Source organism: Rattus norvegicus, chromosome 3, assembly GCF_036323735.1.
Source record: "Rattus norvegicus strain BN/NHsdMcwi chromosome 3, GRCr8, whole genome shotgun sequence".
Classification (NCBI taxonomy): Eukaryota; Metazoa; Chordata; class Mammalia; order Rodentia; family Muridae; genus Rattus; species Rattus norvegicus.
In genome coordinates, this window is record NC_086021.1 from 121089024 (window position 1) to 121104014 (window position 14991).

The 14991-nt window shown below is 43.4% G+C and overlaps 1 long non-coding RNA gene across 3 annotated transcripts in view; it reads left to right on the forward strand.

Moving 5' to 3' along the window:
• The window catches only part of LOC103691860 (uncharacterized), a 105132-nt gene that overhangs the window by 26933 nt on the left and 63208 nt on the right, over positions 1-14991 (forward strand). For 2 of the 3 annotated variants that reach the window (XR_010064870.1, XR_010064871.1), the window contains exon 3: positions 5456-5581. This is a non-coding gene — a long non-coding RNA (uncharacterized LOC103691860). Of the gene's footprint in view, positions 1-3269; positions 3898-5455; positions 5582-14991 lie in introns of those variants that run through there. The other variant, XR_010064869.1, reaches the window with a different exon arrangement.

Genomic DNA, 14991 nt, shown 5'->3' on the forward strand with positions numbered 1-14991 from the left:
TCACATACATATACAAGTTTGCTTGGGCTTAGTTGGTTTTTCTCACCTGTATTTCAGTTCAGGATCTAGCCTATGAAATGGTGACACCTCCAGGGCCAGTCTGTCCACCTCAATTCCCAGTCAGACAATCCCTCACAGACACACCTGTTGTAAAGTATACTCCTATTCATGAGGAAGAGTTTCCTGAAGAGCACCACATTGCTTCAGCAGCAGCCTCTTGTACCTTTTACCACAGCTCTGGGTCGTATCTCTTACGCTTGTCCTTGACTTAGCCTTGGGCCTTTTGTTCTTCATGACCCTTGTGCATACAAAGCACACTTCTAACACTGTGACTATGAAAGCACATAGAGGGGTTGTCCTGGGAAGGAAATGGAAGTAATTAAAGATTATTATGGCAGAAAGTCAGTGTTGGCCACTGCTCACCAGTCAGACATGTCCTTTCCCACCACACCCAGAGTCTTGAAGACCAAGAACAAAGCGCCTTAACTGAAGGCAAAGGCACAAACAAAACTTTAAAAGGTTTTGTATAAGATATGGGGAAACCGATGAGATCTAATAGGAGATCATATCCGTTTCAGTACCACAATGATCACAGCCAAAGCTAAAAGCTTGTGTACAATGCTGAAAGAAAAGACTGCATGAAAGTTTCATGTTGAACTTCCTACTAAGACTGGATGCTTTCAAAGACCCACACATCATTATTTATAATATAGTAAAGAGAGATGTGTGCATGCAAGGGCTGACTTAATAGGGGTCAAATGAGTGTAGGCTCTAGAACAGGGAACTTACTTCCCCAGGCAGACTTTCTCTCTAAACAGAATCCCACTATCCCAGGGACACATTTCTCTATATGGCATGTCGACTTCATGTTTCAAAACTTCTAAGGACAAGAAAAGAATCTTGCTTGGAACAATGTTGAAACCCTTTGTGATCCAGCCCAGTGAGAAGCTAGGGCACTCCTACATTATTAGGACACAAACACTGCCAACCACCACAACATCAGATAATCATGTGTGATCCAACTTCTCTCTCATGCTCTCTGTGACAGCAAAACGGAACCAATGTCTTTCATGTGTGTGCAAGTACACTCAACGATGTTCATGCAATGAAAACATCACTAAATGATGCATTTCTCAAAATGTATCTTAGTCATTAAATGATGAATGACTTTTTCATAGCCTAGGTGTCTTAAGCTACAGGAATGTACAGTTCTGAGAATTTAAATCAATGTGCTGACTGACTCCAGTTCCTGGAGAGAGCTTCTTTCCTGACTTTATTCTTACTTATGAGGAGTAGAGAGAGAGATTTCTGGTCTCTGCTTTGTTTCATAAAGGCATTAACCTCACTCATAAAAGGTCTCACCTCTGTGACCTAATTTCTTCCCAAAGCCCCATCTGCAAATATCACCACACTGAGATCTGAATTTCCACCTACGAACTTGGGGAGAAACAGATGTGTAGCCTAAAGAAATAATCTTGCCCTTGTTTTCTCGTGTGTCCAGTCTCGTGTGCATTCTTTACTTCAGTTTGAATCAGCCATTTCTCCCAAAGGCATCTTTTCCTGTTATTGTAAAGTGATGCTTAATAACTATAACCGAAGGTCATCAATTCCAGGAGTTTTCAGTGGAAAGATGTAGGAAATAGATATGTAACAACTGCAATGGATGTTGAAAGGTATTATTCAATGGTACTGTAGGCATAGTATACAGAAATTCTTAGCTTTAATCTCTAGCACATGTATGTACATACATGCACACACACACACACACACACACACACACACACACACACACACACCGTAGTTTAAATTTATACTTAGAAACTGAGATATTACTAACTCTAAGAACTAAGAAATCATACAGAAGTTCAAAGGGGACTTACAGGGACATTTTGGAAAGGTAACCTGCCACAAGAGCAGCATTATTTGTGGCTAAGTGATTATACTTTTAGTAACCATAACGTTGAGAAATAGGCACAAAACTTCAAGAGTTCTCAAAGCTAAATGTACTTTTACAATTGAGTGAACCCATTTTAAGACTTACTGTATGGCAGTGAATACGCCAGTCTCAGTACCAGGAATGAGAGGAATGTCTGCATTAGCTGGAAGAGCTCACAGTGCAGTGCTGGCCATTAAACTCCCTGGAGCGCCAAGTAGGAAACATAGATGAGCTAAATGGGGGCGGTAGTCTGTGTAAATTGGAGACTCTCTGCTCGTTCAAACCAGGCAGCTGTCACAGGCGTCTCTCTCTAATGGCTTTCACCGTGAAGACAGGACTAATGTTATCACACTCTTGTATCAAAAGGATCGTAAGCATAAACTCACATTTAGTGGAATTCTTCAATTCTAAATGTTGAAAAGTAAACACCTTAAAAATATCCTGTGATCTGGGAACCGTCTGCCCTGTAGACTGAGGACCTAGCGCTTTGTCCTGTGACTTATCTGGGAATAAGAGCACAAATCACTGTCAGCAGTTTCATATGAACTCGGAGGAGTCAGGAATATGCCAACTCCTTTGTTATTACCATTAGGAAGTTTATTTTCAATTATATATGAATTTAAAAAGAAGTCTATTAGCTAGAAATTACCCCCCAAAAAAACTTAATGGCTTAAAGCAACAGTAAACATTTCTTATACAGTATAAGGATTCAGGAATACCTGAGTCAAGGGATTCTGAATCTGAATGTCTCAAAAGTCGTGGCCAAGAGTTCAAGATGTTGGTTGGATTTCAGTTGTGAAATTAGAAGATGTGATGATTTACTCACATGGTGAGGGCTATTGGACAGTCTCTGCTCCTGGACCTAGGCCTCTGCTATGTGAATATCTTCATGGAGAGAGAGAAAGAGAGACAGAAACAGAGAGATAGACAGAGAGACAGAGAGAGTGAAAGGGACAGAGACAGAGAGATAGAGACAGACACACACATACACATAGAGGGAGGGAGAGGGGGAGGGGGAGGGGGAGGGAGAGCAAGGTAGATGCCACAGTAGTATGTCTGATTACTGGGCCCAAGAAGTCTCAACTTTGGAAGTTTTGCTCATGATGCTATGAAAAAATACCATAGACCGGTGGCTTGAACAACACACATGTATTTCTATAGCTGTGAAAGCTAGAAAGTACAAGATCATGATGTCAACTAATTTTTGTTTTTTGTTTGTTTGTTTGTGGTTTATTTATTTTATATATATATATATATATATATATATATATATATATATATATATATATATGAGTGTTCTGTTTTCAGGCACACTAGAAGAGGGAATTAGATTCCAATACAGATGGTTGTGAGCCACTATGTGGTTTCTGGAAACTAAACTCAGGGTCTCCAGGTTCCTATTTGTTCTTTGGTGAGGGTCTTTTTTCTGATTGAGAGCTATGAAGCTCTGTTGTATTACGATCTTCTTACAAAGGCAAGCCTATGGGCCCATCTTAGACCATCACAGGGGAGGATAAAACTTGAGATATGGATGGGCCACAAGTGTTTAGTTCGTATTAATCCTATTGGTGACAACTCGGTCTGTGAGATGTGAGAGGGAATTAGATATTGTGAAGTAAAGAGGGCCATTCTGGAGACTGGCCATTCCAATCCTGAACTGAATTGCTTTTAAACAGTGACTTGTTTAAAAGGTTATCGTATACAGACCTCTAACCCATAGGATAACAGACTGTTGTTTATAAATGATATAGATGGCTATGGGTGTAGCTCAGTGATACCTATGTGCCTAGGAGTTGTTAGATCCAAGGTTTGGTCCATATTGAGAAGGGGAGATGGAATAGTTTTCTCTTTCTATATCCATATAGGCAAAAGCCAGAGAACTGCTTCCCAGACATTCGTCGTGGTGGATAAGGCACTTCCAATCCACCCTCTCAGAGTCCTGATCATTTTGCAAATCTAAGGTATAGAGATTTACCTGAGTGGTGAGATAGCATGTATTCATAGGGCAATGTCAGCAAAACTGAGCCTAGTGCCAAAATGAAATCAATGTCAACCAGTGGACCAAATTACAGTAAATTGTCAAGGTTCTTGCATGACAAATGCTGACTGAAGTTGAGAATTCTGTCTGCTTTCATTACAGCTCAGAATGAGAAAGCCCCAAGCAAGTATTTCAGGCTGACAGTGTCCTAATACATAGCTGGTGTATCAGTACTCGCTCTCTCCCAGCACTGGGTGGGAGAAATGAGGATAATGGGTAGCAAGGAGTGGGGGTAGCATGTGATATGGGTGGGGTTATAATGGGAGTAGGGGTAGCCAGGGGTGGGGATAGCATGGGGTGAAGAAAGCATAGTGTGAAGGTAGCTGGGGAGTGGAGATGGTAGCAGGTAAGGGTAGCAGAGGGCAGGGATAGCAGGGATAGCAGGGATAGCAGGGGCTCCTGGTGACAATTCTTCATAATTTTTTTATAGGAGATGATATCAGCACAGAGTAGTAAGCTAATAAGAAACAGCAATAAATAAATAAATAAATAAATAAATAAATAAATAAATAGCTTTCACTGTGGATAGCATTTGTAGGCTACAAATAACTCAATAAAGGGATAGAAAGTCATAAAAACAGACATTTTCACAGGTTCTAAATTGATCCTTCATATTCAAGGAGGGATATCCCAAGCTGTAACTGGTAACCAATAGGAGCCTGCTGTTGTTGTTGAGAGAATTTGGTCTAACTGGCAGGCTTGGTGAAAAGCTAGTTAGGAAAGGCATACACACACACACACACACACACACACACATACACACACATACACACACACATACACACACACATACACACACATACACACACACATACACACACACATACACACACATACACACACACATACACACACATACACACACACATACACACACACATACACACACATACACACACATACACACACACATACACACACACATACACACACACATACACACACATACACACACACATACACACACATACACACACATACACACACACATACACACACACATACACACACATACACACACATACACACACACACATACACACACACACACAAACAGTTGCCCACAGATGCTCTGGGGTCTCTCCCCTCCCCAGGTCTCTGGTATATCCTAGAGATTAATGTCTCCAGCTGACATCACTGCTCTCCCTGCTCTGACTCCCGCCCCCCACCCCCTCTCTATCCAGTTCCCTCCTCCCATCAACGTCTAATATTTATTTTGTTTCTCCTTCTGAGAAAAATCCAACCATCCTCCCTTGGGCCTCCTTGTTATTTGGCTTCCTTGGGTCTGCTGATTACAGCATGGTTATCCTGAACCTCGTGACTGTAACAGCATGGTTATCCTGAACCTCGTGACTGTTAGCCACTTCTAAGTGAGGACATTCCATGCGTGTCCTCCTGGATCTGGGTTACCGCACTTAGGATGATATTTTCTAGTTTCATCCATTTGCCTGCGAAATTCATGATGTCTTTTTTTTTAATAGCAGGGAACTCAGCTATTTTTAAGGAGGATTCGGATATTCTTTTCAGCTGAAAAGAAGCAGATTCTGGGTCATCAAGCTGGAGTCCAAGTCTGAAGAAACACATGGACCAAACAAATGAGGCAAAGTGTGAGTCCTGTGGGTGTAAGCTCATACCCAGTTAGCTCTGAAGTCAGAGAAAACCACAGAGGGTGTCAGGGCACACATATCCCCAGGGACAGTTTCCCATGATTCACCTCCAAAGGTTAAGTTCCACTACTTTCCCTCACCAAGTCTGATTTATTTGACCTTGACGGACACACAAGTCACTGGTGGGCAGGTCAGAACCCCATTGCGCAGTTCCATCCCCAGCATGCACACTATGCTTTACCAATACCAAGTTTCCCTTCCTGCTGGAGTGCTATTTATTGTTCCTAAAGGACCTGATGTTTATGATCCTCCAGGGACTCTTTATTCAAGACTCAGCCCAGGAAATACTTCCCGGATAAAGTCCACATGCACATGCTCAGAGTTAAGCACAGTACATGAATGTAACACCAATCACATGCATACATACCACCACCATGTACACCAGACACCAGTCTCACACACAGAGAGTTAAACATGGTTTCATGCACATCAAACATACGCGCACACACAAACACACACACACACACACACACTACACCATGCTTGTAGCATGATGTAGTTTGTACCACACAAAGTTAAATATCATACATGCATACCAATCACAGAGATATACATACCATACCAAACACATATCACTTACAGAAAACACACGCATACATACACACAAGTTAAATGCTACATATGCTGATCATATACATATATAAATTGTACCACACATACCTTAGCTCATTTCATGAAGATTTGTTATTTCTATGACATTAATTATCTCCTTACCAACTGCCTCAAATATGACTATATCTACATTTTCACCAATGAACATTACTTAAAATATGAAAAAATTATTTTTTTATAATCACCAGCTCTAATAAACTAGAAGATGATTTTTAAAAGCAAGCATAAATGTAATTTTATCATTGCGGGCCTCTAAGTTGACATTTAATTATGCTATCCTAGGAAAAACAACCAGGGTGAAGTCAGCTGTTAAATAGCCACAAAATGGCCCAAAAAAATGGAGATGCAGTAAAGAACAGAGGGCAAGAGGCCTCAGGAATTTGTCTGTGAATAACAGAAAGCTCTTAGCTGTGGAGAATTTCTGTGTTTCTGCTAGAAAGTAAATGGGGAGGTTTCACCTCTGACTCCATTTACCGTTGTCTCTCAAACGTAAGCTCTTCCCATGGCTGATGCCATATGCCTTAATGAACAGTCCAAGACTTTACAGTTGTGGGATTGGAGCAAGGCTGGTGTTCCATTTCCAATCCATTACCACACATTATCTATGGCTTTTGGGTAATTGAGCAAATAATACTCTTGACAACCATTCCCCTCTTTGACTCCAAAGCAAGGTAATTAATTAAGGCCAGAAGGGGATTGTTAGCATCTGCTAATGAACCACAGTTGAGGGAATTACTTAGGAGAACACTCTTGGAGCCTGTAAATGTGCATGAACAAGAACGGCTTGGCCACTAATGCTCTCTGCCTTTCCCATCACTGAGTCACCAAAGGGTACATTAAGTGTGGAACAACTGGGGCACTTCTGTGACATGGCCCTGTCTGATGATGTTTGTATAACTTTGAGTGGCTGTTTATTCTCAAACCATATGACACAACCATGTTTGATGATCCAGATAATGAACTGACCTACCAGGATTCACTCACCACTGCTCTATGTAACCTAAGTTTCATAAAGTCTTGAAGGGACCTATGATGAATACAGAAAATAAGTGGTGACCTTGGTAACGTAAGAGTAGGTATGTACTTCCTAAACTGTTTGATAAAAGGGCTCAAACACTAGCTCAGTGGAAGTACACTTGTCTGGTGAGTGAGACTCTGGATTCAAACCCTAGTACTTCAAATGAATGAATGAATAAATTAATGAGAAAATAAGTAAATACATAATCCACTGTGAGACACTTGGCTTTTTTTCATAAATTTAAGACCAAATCATGTTCACATAAATATCTGAAGGCTTTGGGCTTAGCAGTCCCTTCATTCTTAGGAGGATACCCAAAGGAACTGTCATGTTTTTGAGAAACATTTTTTATTGGAGATGATGGATGGCTGAAAATAACTTGTACCATCGTAATGCTTTGGAGTAGCAGGGAAAGGTTCCAGCTGTAGTTACAGGGGAGTGAGCTATCTGTAATATAAGACATTGTTAGACAGGGCTAAGAAGTCTCAGTGCCACACAGCAGGGTAACCAGAGATAATAATGATACACTCTATAGTTCCAAACTCTGCAGGAAAAAAGGCTTGGATGTTTCACCCATAAAATGATAAATGTTTGAAGAGATAGAAATGGTTACCCTGACATGACTATCACTGTATATATGTATGAATGTATGTATGTATGTATGTATATATGTATGTATGTATGTATGTATGTATGTATGTATGTAGCATGTAATTTTAAAAGAACCCATGCTTATTCCAGCTATGTGCTGGCATTAGTAGTCTCGCCCATCCCCCGTGGCTAGCTCCAAGTGATCATTTGGCCCTGGTTCCTGTGGCTGATCTACAGAACACCAACATCCACTCTGGTCTCATTTATCTCCCTCTAGCCCCATGAAAGGAAAACACTAGAGACTTATATTTATACCAGCCAGATTTATATCGGCAAATCTCCAACTCCAATATGCCTGTGCAAAGAACACACGGCTCAGTTAATATATTTACAAACTGCGTGCTTAGATTGGGCAGATATACCACTACACTACTCTACTGCCCAGGTATGGAATCTCTAGCTACTTGTGGCCCCTCCAGACCACATGGGTCTGCTCCATCTCCTACTTCTGCCATCTTCTCTCTCCGTTTTCCTTCTCTTCTTTCTCTTCTTTCTCCATCTGTCCCTCTATAAAACATCCAGCCGCACCTTTTCCATCCACTGCCCAATCACAGGCTCTAGCCTTTATTTGACCAATTACAATTTCATCTGAAATCACTTGAGTTCATCGGGGCACCCCTCTTGAGGGAGCAGAATTAGCCACAAAATACAAACAGCAATTCACAACATATGTATGTATGCATGCATGCATGTAGTGTGTATGCATGTATCTCAAAATATCACATGGAACCAAACAAATAAAGTCTGGTTTTTGTTTACTAAATTAATTTTAAATTTAAAATAATTATTTAATTAAGCAATATATCTATTCTTAATAGTGTCTCAGCTCCATTAAGTCCTCTTTCAATTTTATTTAAAGGAAAACATTGGAAAGCATTTGATTTCCAAAAGAGTGTGTCTTAGTTAGGGTTTTACGCCTATGAACAGACACCGTGACCAAGGCAACACTTATAAGAACATTTAATTAGGCTGGCTTACAGGTTCAGAGGTTCTGTCCATTATCATCAAGGTGGGAGCAAGGCAGCATCTAGGCAGGCATGGTGTAGGAAGAGCTGAGAGTTCTACATCTTCATCTGAAGGCTGCTAGTGGAAGACTGACTTTCAGACAGCTAGGATGAGGGTCTTAAGCCCACACCCACAGTGACACACCTACTCCAACAAGGCCACACCTCCTAATAGTGCCACTCCCTGGACCAACCATATACAAACCATCACAGAAAGTTACTGGGTCTACAGGGTTATTTACCTTCTGAGTGCTCATCCTTTCCAGCTATCTCTTTCCCTGGAGGTCTAAAGCTGTGGTTCTGTGCCTGCAGTGTCTGGGAAGGCTTGAGAATAGGAAATGCTTTCCTCTTATTCTTGTGTCTAGGGTGTAGTGGGAAGGTGGTGGGAAAGACCATGTATAGGTGTCACTGGTTTTTAAGAAGATCCATGTTAGGAATGTGCACATGGAAATCACTTCCCACACTGCTAATTCTTACCATGTGACTTTAGAGCACCTCTATAAAGTCTAGTGCTTATATACCCCACTATGAAGGCCACTGCCCTACCCAGGACACGGACAGGGTAGTATCACCATCTCTATCCACTCTGGCTGAGGGGATGACTGTATAGGGGACATGGCTTTGCTTGGATACTGCCTTCATCCCCTCTTTACTTTCCTGAGTTCCAGAAAAATACACCTCAGAAATCATACTCTGGGTTTCGATTAGGTTTTTCTAAGTAAGTGGTTTCCTAAGTTTGAATAAGTTAGTTGATTTTGTACTCTACTTTACCAATGTGTAAAATGCAATGGCGGCTACAGTGGGAGCCTCATAGAGTAGATCTGTGATGTAAAAGAACTCAGGTACTGCTGCCTGTACCCCAGGCCACTCGCTGCCTGACCCTACCTGCCCTTGAGTGTTGTAGGGAAGGCAGCATGGAATCAATGACACAGACTCTGGGAGCAGGTGAGAAATGATGCAGCAAGCTCTTCTGAACACTGCTGCAAGCTCCTTTAATAATCTCCATCCACGTCCCATTGGTCCCAAGAAAGCAACTCTTCTAAACAGCAGCTCCCAATTGGTTGGCATTGTCTGTGTCAGCAATCCTGGGTCTCTCAGGCAGTCTTCAATTAGTTCCTCCTGCAGGAGATGCCTTTGCCTCAGAGATGGCAGTGTCATTCCTCCATTTCCACCCTTTTGTTTTTAGATTTTGACAGCCTAGTGGGAGTTGGGGTGCCACTTCCTCAACATTGTTGACCCCCATCTCAGAGGATTCCTAGTATACTGGACTGTACCCATCTTAGGCTGTCCTGTCTTCCAGGATCTTACCTGTCATTGACTACCAGCCCTCAAAGAGATATCACTCACACACAAGGGCAAGATGAGGAACACCTACATGGTGATCTCACAGATCTCTGCCATTCAGGCTTTGATCACTTCCTGGGGGTGGGGTAGGAGCACAATAGGGATTTTTGAGAGCCATTAGCACCTGGAGGGTTGCCTTATTTATGGAGCCCTGCCTGGAGACATGCTTTATAAGACACTTAAACAAAATATTATTGGTATGACAATTCCTCCCATCATAGCATAAATGGCTATCCATAAGGGGTCAAACATTATCTTAATATTGTACCACACTTTTCCCAACAATCCAAGGAGAACACAGATATCCTGGCTGCATTGAGGTTGGCTATGTTCTCCCTTAGCAGCACAGAATAATTAAGGAATTTGTCTGACTAGGTTGGTACCTTCAAAATACTGAGCCAACTGTTGTTGGGTCTCAGTGACATTATGTACCTGGTAATGGGTTAGGCAGATTGAGTGAAACCTGGGTCTAATGCTAATAGAGAGATGTCCCTAACTAGGGCCAACTCTTCTGCCAATAAGTCAGTTTGTTGTTGTAAAATGTGGATGACTTGATAAAGATGCTGATTTAGTACCTCTTATGCCTGCAGTACCTCAGCTGACTTAAAGACTACCTCATTGACAGTGTCCGCCATAGTGGCTGTCTGGGTCAAGGCGTCAGCAGCTGTTGTCATCCTGGCAATGCCAGCAATGATGGCTGCAGTGATTGGCAGCTGTGATACCAAAATCCTTCTTTCCCCAGTGTAAGGGTTGTAAGTGAGTCTGGGCCATCGGAGTGATGGCATGAAAGTGAGTGGTATTTACCATAAGCATCCAAATGGCAGCTGGTTCCCTCATCAAGATGGTCGTTCTTGAATACTCCATCCAGCAGGCCATCAGGAGACATTTTTTCATTAAATCAGTTAAGGCTGTCTCTGACAATGGAAATATTGGTGACCAGAAAAAAAAAAAAAGGGAGGTTGGGCACAAAAAGGGAGGGTGGCTTTCCAGTCAATCTGACTGCCAATGGTCACATTCACAGGGGTTGCCCCTGTTCTCATTTTTCACTGACCAGTTTATATGGAAATATGTCCCATTAAAAAGGTGGCCACCTTTTAGGGGAATAAGGGAGAATAAATCAAGACAATTTGAGGGGCCGCATAAATCCCAATTGTGCATAATGGGGTCATACTGGAATCTAATGGGATCCTGTTAACATAGGGAATTATATTGCAAGCATTATGTGAGGTAAACCTCCACATGCCAAGACTACATGACAATGCTGGGTAGTCCCCAGCAAATTTTATACCTAGGCAGGCTGGTGGTGCTCCAAAGGGATAGGAAGTCCCATGAAAGTGGGCATTTGAGAGACCCTCGGACAGTGAGGCAGGGGTGGACGTGATATGCTTGGGGGAATCCCTTGGGGATTTGTAATCAGTAAAGGAAACGTGAAGTTCCAATCCTAACATGGTACCACAGGTTAGATTACCATGAAAGTCCCTTGTGGTCATATTGTGTAGCTAGACACAAGGACCAATGGAGGAGACACTGGTGGTAAAGCAGAGAATTTTCTCTATGGGCCAGGTGCCTTGTAATTGCCATGTAATAATGACTAAGTCCATGAAGGGCAAAACCCAAACTCACACTGGAAGAGAAAAGAACAGGGTAGGCTGGGAAGTTAACTGCCACAGACAGGAGAAGAGGGGTCAGGGCCACCAAAGTCCAGAGCTCATCATCCCTCCCAGGCTGAAGAATAATTAATAAAAACAGTATGTCCATTGTATCTCTCGCTCCTGGTCCTCTTCTGACTCCTGGTCTGACTGGTAAGCCTGTCAAAAGTAATGTTAAGGCTATATTCCAGGTTAGTCCTAGCCTGATTCTCAACCAAGCCATGATATGCAGACTTCCAATTAAGAAACAGTGTGGTCAAGCACTGCCTTAAGGAGACTCTATCAATCATAATAGGTCTGGAGGTGCACGGCCCATCGCCTCAGTACTTGTTCAACATAAGGGAAATCTGAGCCCCAGTCACTGGCAGCTTTTCTGATTAGTGCCAAGTCTGCCAGAGGAGTGGGAATCCAGGGCTTAGTCACTGCATTAGGGCCAAGATTGATAGGGAAAGCCTCGTGATGAAGCTGAGAGGAATGAGCCCACCCCCAAACCTCCACCCCACCCGAATAGGCAGTCCAGCATGAAGGATGGGTATCACAGGAGTGACCACTGCAGGAGTGACTGCTGGAAGGCAAAGTCCCACTAAATAGTGCCAGGTGTAAGCTGGGGGGGTACCTCCGATGGGGCAGGAGTGGAAGGGCTTGTGAGTGAGGGACCTGGGACAGCAGGGCTAGTGGAGAGCTTGGAAGCAAAGGGCCGAAGTTGAGGTACCCTTATCCTCATCTTGGAAATTATTCTGTTTGCCCAGAGAAAGTGAAATGGGGTCAGTAACGGGAAGGAAAATATTAGCCCGATCCTGGCAGTGCTTGTTATGAGCGACCACCATTTCCTCTGGGAAAGAATTCTTAAGACTTGTGATGACAGCAAGGAGGATGAGAGCAAAGAACAAGGGGGTGCTAATCCCAGACTGTAACTCATGCTTGTGGGCAAGGAAGAGAACTCGAATCCAGAAGTCAGGGTCCCACATGTTCTCCGGCAACATCCAAGGGGCCAGAATAGTGACCTCCTCCCAAAATTGGTCCAGGTCATGAGTTTTAACCTTGAGACCATGAGTAACCAGAGGGTTTTGAGTGCCCTAATCTGGGGTTCTTTGATGGTGGAGAGGAAGGAATTCATACCCACAGGAGCAAAGGAAACAAACAATGAACAGATATGAAGTGACAGATGAGGCAATGAAAGTCTTGTATTAAGCAGGGGACTCCCTCAGCTCCGTAGCTCAAAGGCCCTATGCCTGCACGGTGTCCCCGGGATGGAAAAGGCGCTCAGGAGCCAATCCCTGGTATCACCAACTGGGAAACCAGGCCCGATATCAGGTACTTGGATGAATCCAAACCAAAAGTGAAAATGGGTGGACAAAGACAAAGAAGACAGAAAAGTTGTCCACACTCTCACCCTCGAACTGAAACCAGAAGTGAAAGTACGACAGTCACTGGGACAAACAGAACAAAGACAAAGAAAGCAAAAATGAGGTCTGTGTGTTCAACTTTGTGGGACCCACAACATAAAACACTAAGGGGACAAGTCACTGAAGAAGCAACCGGGGGAGCACAGCAAAAGCATGGAAAGGAGAAAAACACAGATCAGGATGAACCACGAGCACAGTCCTTGCAGCTTCCGGCAAAAATGAGACCTCAGAAAAGGAGGTTCACAAGCAGCCACAAAACGAGGATGAGGTAGTCTGCCCCACATTGGGTCCCAGATGCTGCCTGACCCTACCTCCCCCTGGGGGTTGGAGGTGGGGTGGCTCGGATGAACGATAAAGACTCCAGGAGCAGGTGAGAAATGCTGTTGCAAGCTCATTTGAACGCCGCTGCAAGCTTCTTAAATACCCTCCACCCATGTCCCATTGGTCCCAAGAAAGTATCTCTACTAGACAGCAGTTCCTGATTGGCTGGCATTGTCTGCATCGGCAATCCTGGGTCTCTCAGGCAGTCTTCAATTAGGTCCTCCTATAGGAGATGTCTTTGTGACAGAGGTTGTTGTGCAGTTCCTCCTACAGAGTACATAGAGTACTCAGAATAGTACCAGGCATAAAACAAGTGAAGTGGTGTCATTATGATCAGTTGATGACACAACGCTATGAAGCTATCTGGAAGTTTGAAGGAAAATGTAAGTCTCACAGAGGCTCAGCTGTGAGTCATGTTTCCTGCGGCTTGGCAGGAGTAGTGTTCAGGTGAGGGGAACCCTGGTGGCCACTGTCAAGGGAGTTTTCTTTGGGCTTTTGTTCCTATACCAGGTCAATGGGATAGAGGATCTATGAGAGCTGAGCCACAGGGAGGAAAGGACTCAGTAGGGTTTTCTCTGCTCTGGGCCAAATGGTATCTCAGGAATTTCCCGGACTTTGGAGTAAAGCTGCTCACTTATACGACAAAAAGTCAGTGGTTGGGTGGCTGAGTGTACTTCAGGGACACTGAGCAGAGGCATTGAGCTCTTCGGGGACCAAAGTTAATGCTTCTGACCTATATTGAGCATGTTCCCAAAACTCCACATCACCCTGCTTTTCCTTATTGACGCAATAACCAGGAGCGTGCTGGGCTCTGTTGCTTTCTGCTTCTGTCTCATTAATATTCAGTGTTTATGTAAAGTTTGTGTTTGTCTGATCTGTAAAGGTTAGAAGAAACAGGTTAGCATGGGCGCTGGGCAAGGAATGAAATTGTGTCACCGACTTCTGAGCATCCTGCAGAGAAGAATTTTTGAAGATGATCTTCAAACTGTGGGCAAAGGCTATATTAACAAGCTGACTCCTTCGTTCTCAAAGGCTGTTCACCCTGCTGCCTTTCTCACAGCTAGTTAGTTAGTTGGAGGAAAAGAACTGATTCCGAGAAGGCGTTGGGCACTGAAGGCGTTGGGCACTCAGTTAAGGACTTCGGTGACTAACATTCACTATAGTCAAGAGACCCTTCTTGGTGGGGGGGGGGGGGAGGAGGCGTATGAGCTTTTCTTCCATCACAGCAGGGATCCACAGTGCACACTTGAAAACTCATTCTCATTTTGCCTTCCTTGTGCTGTGGCAGCTAAACCACACTCATCAGCAGAGGGGCGCTGTCTCCTTACAGGTCACAGTTTAGAGG